This window comes from Centruroides sculpturatus, unplaced genomic scaffold (assembly GCF_000671375.1).
Source record: "Centruroides sculpturatus isolate CEXI.00-Female unplaced genomic scaffold, Cexi_2.0 scaffold283, whole genome shotgun sequence".
Taxonomy (NCBI): Eukaryota; Metazoa; Arthropoda; class Arachnida; order Scorpiones; family Buthidae; genus Centruroides; species Centruroides sculpturatus.
Window position 1 is genome coordinate 467,639 of NW_019384473.1, and position 6,408 is coordinate 474,046.

General features: G+C 32.7%; 1 protein-coding gene across 2 annotated transcripts in view; it reads left to right on the plus strand.

The window, feature by feature from the left end:
• Window positions 1-526: 526 nt before the first annotated feature.
• LOC111621242 (transport and Golgi organization protein 2 homolog) overlaps window positions 527-6,408 on the plus strand; it is a 36,709-nt gene continuing 30,827 nt past the window's right edge. The window contains exon 1 of one of the 2 annotated variants that reach the window (XM_023363322.1): window positions 527-546. The gene's annotated coding sequence lies outside the window, so the exon portion shown is untranslated. Of the gene's footprint in view, window positions 547-4,492; window positions 4,579-6,408 lie in introns of those variants that run through there. The other variant, XM_023363321.1, reaches the window with a different exon arrangement.

The window sequence follows — 6,408 nt, forward strand, 5'->3', positions numbered from 1 at the left end:
ACATTTTTAAATTGTCTGTGCAGTATATGTGAATTGAGATATTAATTAACGTATTGCTTTTTGCCCTTACTATTATTAACTAAATGTATATACTACAGTAACTTAAGGTAGTTATTTACATTAAGGCTTATGAAACCAGTGAACGTGAACACAAGAGTTCTTAAATTTAATATTTATATAAATTTTCAAAAGGAGATTTACAATAATTAAAACTTTCAATATGTACAAAATATGTAAAATACGCCCAAGATGCATTTCGGACTTTAATTAAAATAGTCACTCTTTAGTTGGTATTTTAATTAAACACGTGAGAAAGTATACATAAAAGTTATAAAGGAAAAAAGAATTAATGACAATTTAGGTGTAAAAATAGATTATGTTGATAAAAATAGATTTATGACGTAAACCCGGTGACGTAAAATGGTGTTTAAATATGCAAATATTTGCACTGATATCGCTGCTACTGAATTTGACTGTATGAGTACGTTGATTTTCTTCTTTTTTGTTTTGTGTAATTTTTCAGTCAATCCTTCAGAAACATCAATTGTAAGTATCATTTCCATTACTCTACTGGTTTATACCTAAATAATAGTATCTGTAACTCATTATGATTAATTGTGTTAGAACTCCTTGCTGCTGGCTTTACAGTATTGTGAAAGTATAGAGTTATACAGCACTTGTGAGATAGCACCAATTTCTTAATTGTGTTCGTCTCCGTCGTTATTACGGCCTTTTAGTATAGTCTAACTCAGTGTTTCTCAACCTCTAACGAATCGTCGCCCTCTTCAACGTAGTATCGCCCCCTTCAATAAAACCGTTACCTATTATCGCCCCCTTCACTTCAAAATTCCGATGCTGAGGACCAAGACTAACGCCAAATTCGTATTGCATTGAATAGACTAGTAACTAGTATAATGTTATTTGTTTAATTATTGTACGATATAACGAATAAAATATCTAATTATTCCTAATATAATGTTTTACTATATCGCCCAGAAAATTGTTTTTCGCCCCCAAAATATAAATTGTTACTAATCTCCCCTCAACATGGAAAAACGCCCACATGGGGCGATATCGCCCCCGTTGAGAAACACTGGTCTAACTTTTGTTTATACTTTCTCATGTGTTTAATTAAAACACCAACTGATGAGGGACTATTGTAAAGTCCGAAATGCATTTTGGGCGTATTTTACATATTTTGTACATATTGAAAGTTTTAATCGTAAATGTTATTTATGGTGACTAAACTGGCCGCGCTTCCGACTGACCTCTCGTTGGGGAGTCACAGACAGAGGCCGCCGTGTGTTTAACGTCACTAGTTATTGATTCACGATAGTTCTTGAACAAAGTAAAAAAAAAAAAAAAGAGGAAACGTCTACAAAAAATATAGTTAATCTAACGGAAACGAACATAACCAAAGCACCACCATTTTAGTCACCATAGGTAACATTTACCGTTTTAATTATTGTAAATCTTTTTGCAATGTTTATATATATATTAAATTTAAGAAATCTTGTATTCATATTCACTGGTTTGATAAGCCCAAATATAAATAACTACCTTAAGTTAGTAGATGCGTTTAATGATATTAATTAACACGAGGCGCCAACATTGTTATATCGCTTATTCCCAGTTTATTTAAAAGATTTTTCACATCTATCTTTTCCAGCTTAAGTTTATTCTCCAATGGTAACAAATTAACTAATAGATATGACCATTTTTTACCTCTTTGGGGATGTGCAAGCATACAATGTTAATCTATCAGAATAGTGCTGTTTGCAACGAACATATTTAGATTTTATTCTGATTACTTTACTTTCATTTCGGATACTTTAAAATCCATTTTTGACTTTGTTTTTTACTCTTTCCGCCCCGTGGGCACTAAGAGGGCCTCTTTTTGCAAGCCCATTATCGGTTCGGCCAGGCCCACAGTGGGGCTGCCAGGTGGTGAGGAACGGGACTCGACATATCAGAACAGACCACCCCCCGAAATATTCCTGGGGATTTTTCGACTCGTTCGGTTTCGAACCCGGGTCACCAAAGCGGTAGGCTGCCACCTTGACCGCTTGGCCATCCGGCCGCTTCATTTTTGACTTAATGTATGAATGAATTGCAAGTTTTCAATTACTTCTAATCTTTGCCCATGCGGATTCGATCTCGCATTCCCCAGAAACATCGGCTAACGGTTTGACCACCGCCTGCTAATTGCAGTCGAATGATTCTGTTAATGTAACTTTTTATAATTAATAAATTTACAATTAACATCATCGTCTGCGATCTTTAACTCCGTAAATAATAATGAAGTTTTTAAAGGTTTTCATTTATGTACTAAACATTGAAAAATTGAATGATTCTGTTGGATTTCTAACGCCGCTAAAAAAAATAATTTCCAAGTTTATATTAAATTTTGTCACGCAAACAGCCAAATTTTATTTATAACATTCTCTGGTCATTTTTAGACTAACAAGTAAGAGAAGACCAATTATTAGCTCATGAATCTAGAATGTTGCCATTAGATGTTTTTTGAAAGTAAATAAATTAGTGTTCAGCATATATACCTTACATAAAAAACAATTTTACAAGATTATTGGTAATAATTCTGTGTTTGTANCTTACTTGTTAGTCTAAAAATGACCAGAGAATGTTATAAATAAAATTTGACTGCGTGACAAAATTTAATGTAAACCTGGAAATTATTTCTTTTTTTTAGCGGCGTTAAAAATCCAACAGAATCATTCAATTTTTCAATGTTTAGTACATAAATGAAAACCTTTAAAAACTTCCTTATTATTTACGGAGTTAAAAATCGCATACGATGATGTTAATTGTAAATTTATTAATTATAAAAAGTTACATTAACAGAATCATTCGACTGCAATTAACAGAAGGCGTTTAAACCGTTAGCCGATGTTTCTGGGGAATGCGATATCGAATCCTCATGGGCAAAGATTCGGGAGTTTTTAATGTTCCGCACCCCTCTTCGATTCTGCCACTCCCATTATGGAATTAACCCAACTCAACCATGGGTATGGAAAAAGGCCCTACTAGTATCCACGGAATAAAAAAAAAGTTAAAAATAAGAGTCCATTGCTTCAAGTTACATCCATTATATTATGTTTGTTAGATCTGATTAATAATTAATTAGACTAATTACATTTACAAAAATACACTTTTAGGAATTTTAAGACGAATATTCTTATTAAATATACTAAAAAATTTGGAATGTTGTTTTAATTAATAATTAAATATTTTTAAACAAATCGATTTTATCAAAGAATACTTTTAATTCTTTTGTCATAATTGAATTTATTTCATTCTTTATCGAAAGTTAGGATCGAGATCTTACTTTTGGAAAGAAGGTGAATTTACGGGCGCAGAAGTAAAAGCAATATGTACCGAGGCGGGTCGGAAACAAACGGAATTACGTCACCGGAAACTTCGAGGCAGCGACCGAAAAAGTCGCTACGAAAAAGAAATGTTGCAACGTAGAGACTATTTCATTGGAGAAAACGTGGAAATGATAATTCAAACGTTCTTTGTTAACCGAAATAAGATTTCGTACTTCGTGCGATTTGATATTTCCTTCTCACTTATCACTTATCATCACTTCAATTGTTTAAACACTTCGAAAATAAAGCTTTATCGTTTGCGACACGTATGCTTTCGTATGTAATTTGAAAATGTTGTATAGCTTACATTATACAAATCATACAGACTATTTGGGACTATCCATAAATGACGTCTACTGAGAGGAAAGGGTTATAACAAATCGTATAAGGGGGAGGGTCGCGTCGAGCTTCAGTGGACGTCTATTTTATTTCATTAAATTTTACACAAATTATGCACCTTATTATTCATAAAGTCGTACAGATTTTGAAAGGGATTGAGTTTCGCTGGACGTCCGAAGTGGGGAGGGGTTACAGAAACTAGAGAAACTGGGACAATGGGAGGGGGAAATAAAAATTGCGAAAAATGCGGCCGTAATTTATGGATAGCCCCTTGTCTTTGTAATCTAAGAATTTAATCTAAAAACATTTTTAAATTGTCTGTGCAGTATATGTGAACTGAGATATTAATTAACGTATTGCTTTTTGCCCTTACTATTATTAACTAAATGTATATACTACAGTAACTTAAGGTAGTTATTTACATTAAGGCTTATCAAACCAGTGAACGTGAACAGGAGTTCTTAAATTTAATATTTATATAAATTTTCAAAAGGAGATTTACAATAATTAAAACTTTCAATATGTACAAAATATGTAAAATACGCCCAAGATGCATTTCGGACTTTAATTAAAATAGTCACTCTTTAGTTGGTATTTTAATTAAACACGTGAGAAAGTATACATAAAAGTTATAAAGGAAAAAAGAATTAATGACAATTTAGGTGTAAAAATAGATTATGTTGATAAAAATAGATTTATGACGTAAACCCGGTGACGTAAAATGGTGTTTAAATATGCAAATATTTGCACTGATATCGCTGCTACTATGGAATTTGACTGTATGAGTACGTTGATTTTCTTCTTTTTTGTTTTGTGTAATTTTTCAGTCAATCCTTCAGAAATATCAATTGTAAGTATCATTTCCATTACTCTACTGGTTTATACCTAAATAATAGTATCTGTAACTCATTATGATTAATTGTGTTAGAACTCCTTGCTGCTGGCTTTACAGTATTGTGAAAGTATAGAGTTATACAGCACTTGTGAGATAGCACCAATTTCTTAATTGTGTTCGTCTACGTCGTTATTACGGCCTTTTAGTATAGTCTAACTTTTGTGTATACTTTCTCATGTGTTTAATTAAAACACCAACTGACGAGGTACTATTGTAAAGTCCGAAATGCATTTTGGGCGTATTTTACATATTTTGTACATATTGAAAGTTTTAATCGTTAATGTTATTTATGGTGACTAAACTGGCCGCGCTTCCGACTGACCTCTCGTTGGGGAGTCGCAGACAGAGGCAGCCGTGTGTTTAACGTCACTAGTTATTGATTCACGATAGTTCTTGAACAAAGTAAAAAAAAAAAGAGGAAACGTCTACAAAAAATATAGTTAATCTAACGGAAACGAACATAACCGAAGCACCACCATTTTAGTCACCATAGGTAACATTTACCGTTTTAATTATTGTAAATCTTTTTGAAATGTTTATATATATATTAAATTTAAGGAATCTTGTATTCATATTCACTGGTTTGATAAGCCCAAATATAAATAACTACCTTAAGTTAGTAGATGCGTTTAATGATATTAATTAACACGAGGCGCCAACATGGTTATATCTCTTATTCCCAGTTTATTTAAGTTTTTTTCACATCTATCTTTTCCAGCTTAAGTTTATTCTCCAATGGTAACAAATTAACTAATAGATATGACCATTTTTTACCTCTTTGGGGATGTGCAAGCATACAATGTTAATCTATCAGAATAGTGCTGTTTGCAACGAACATATTTAGATTTTATTCTGATTACTTTACTTTCATTTTGGATACTTTAAAATCCATTTTTGACTTTGTTTTTTACTCTTTCCGCCCCGTGGGCACTAAGAGGGCCTCTTTTTGCAAGCCCATTATCGGTTCGGCCAGGCCCACAGTGGGGCTGCCAGGTGGTGAGGGACGGGACTCGACATATCAGAACAGACCACCCCCCGAAATATTCCTGGGGATTTTTCGACTCGTTCGGTTTCGAACCCGGGTCACCAAAGCGGTAGGCTGCCACCTTGACCGCTTGGCCATCCGGCCGCTTCATTTTTGACTTAATGTATGAATGAATTGCAAGTTTTCAATTACTTCTAATCTTTGCCCATGCGGATTCGATCTCGCATTCCCCAGAAACATCGGCTAACGGTTTGACCACCGCCTGCTAATTGCAGTCGAATGATTCTGTTAATGTAACTTTTTATAATTAATAAATTTACAATTAACATCATCGTCTGCGATCTTTAACTCCGTAAATAATAATGAAGTTTTTAAAGGTTTTCATTTATGTACTAAACATTGAAAAATTGAATGATTCTGTTGGATTTCTAACGCCGCTAAAAAAAAATAATTTCCAAGTTTATATTAAATTTTGTCACGCAAACAGCCAAATTTTATTTATAACATTCTCTGGTCATTTTTAGACTAACAAGTAAGAGAAGACCAATTATTAGCTCATGAATCTAGAATGTTGCCATTAGATGTTTTTTGAAAGTAAATAAATTAGTGTTCAGCATATATACCTTACATAAAAAACAATTTTACAAGATTATTGGTAATAATTCTGTGTTTGTATTTAGAAATTGCAACTGATATTTCACTAATTTAAAATTTTGTGGGTAAACTTTAATGCCATCAGAACTAATTAATGAAATTTCAATTTGAAAAAACCGAATTAAAATAGTTTAAATAAAATTAAA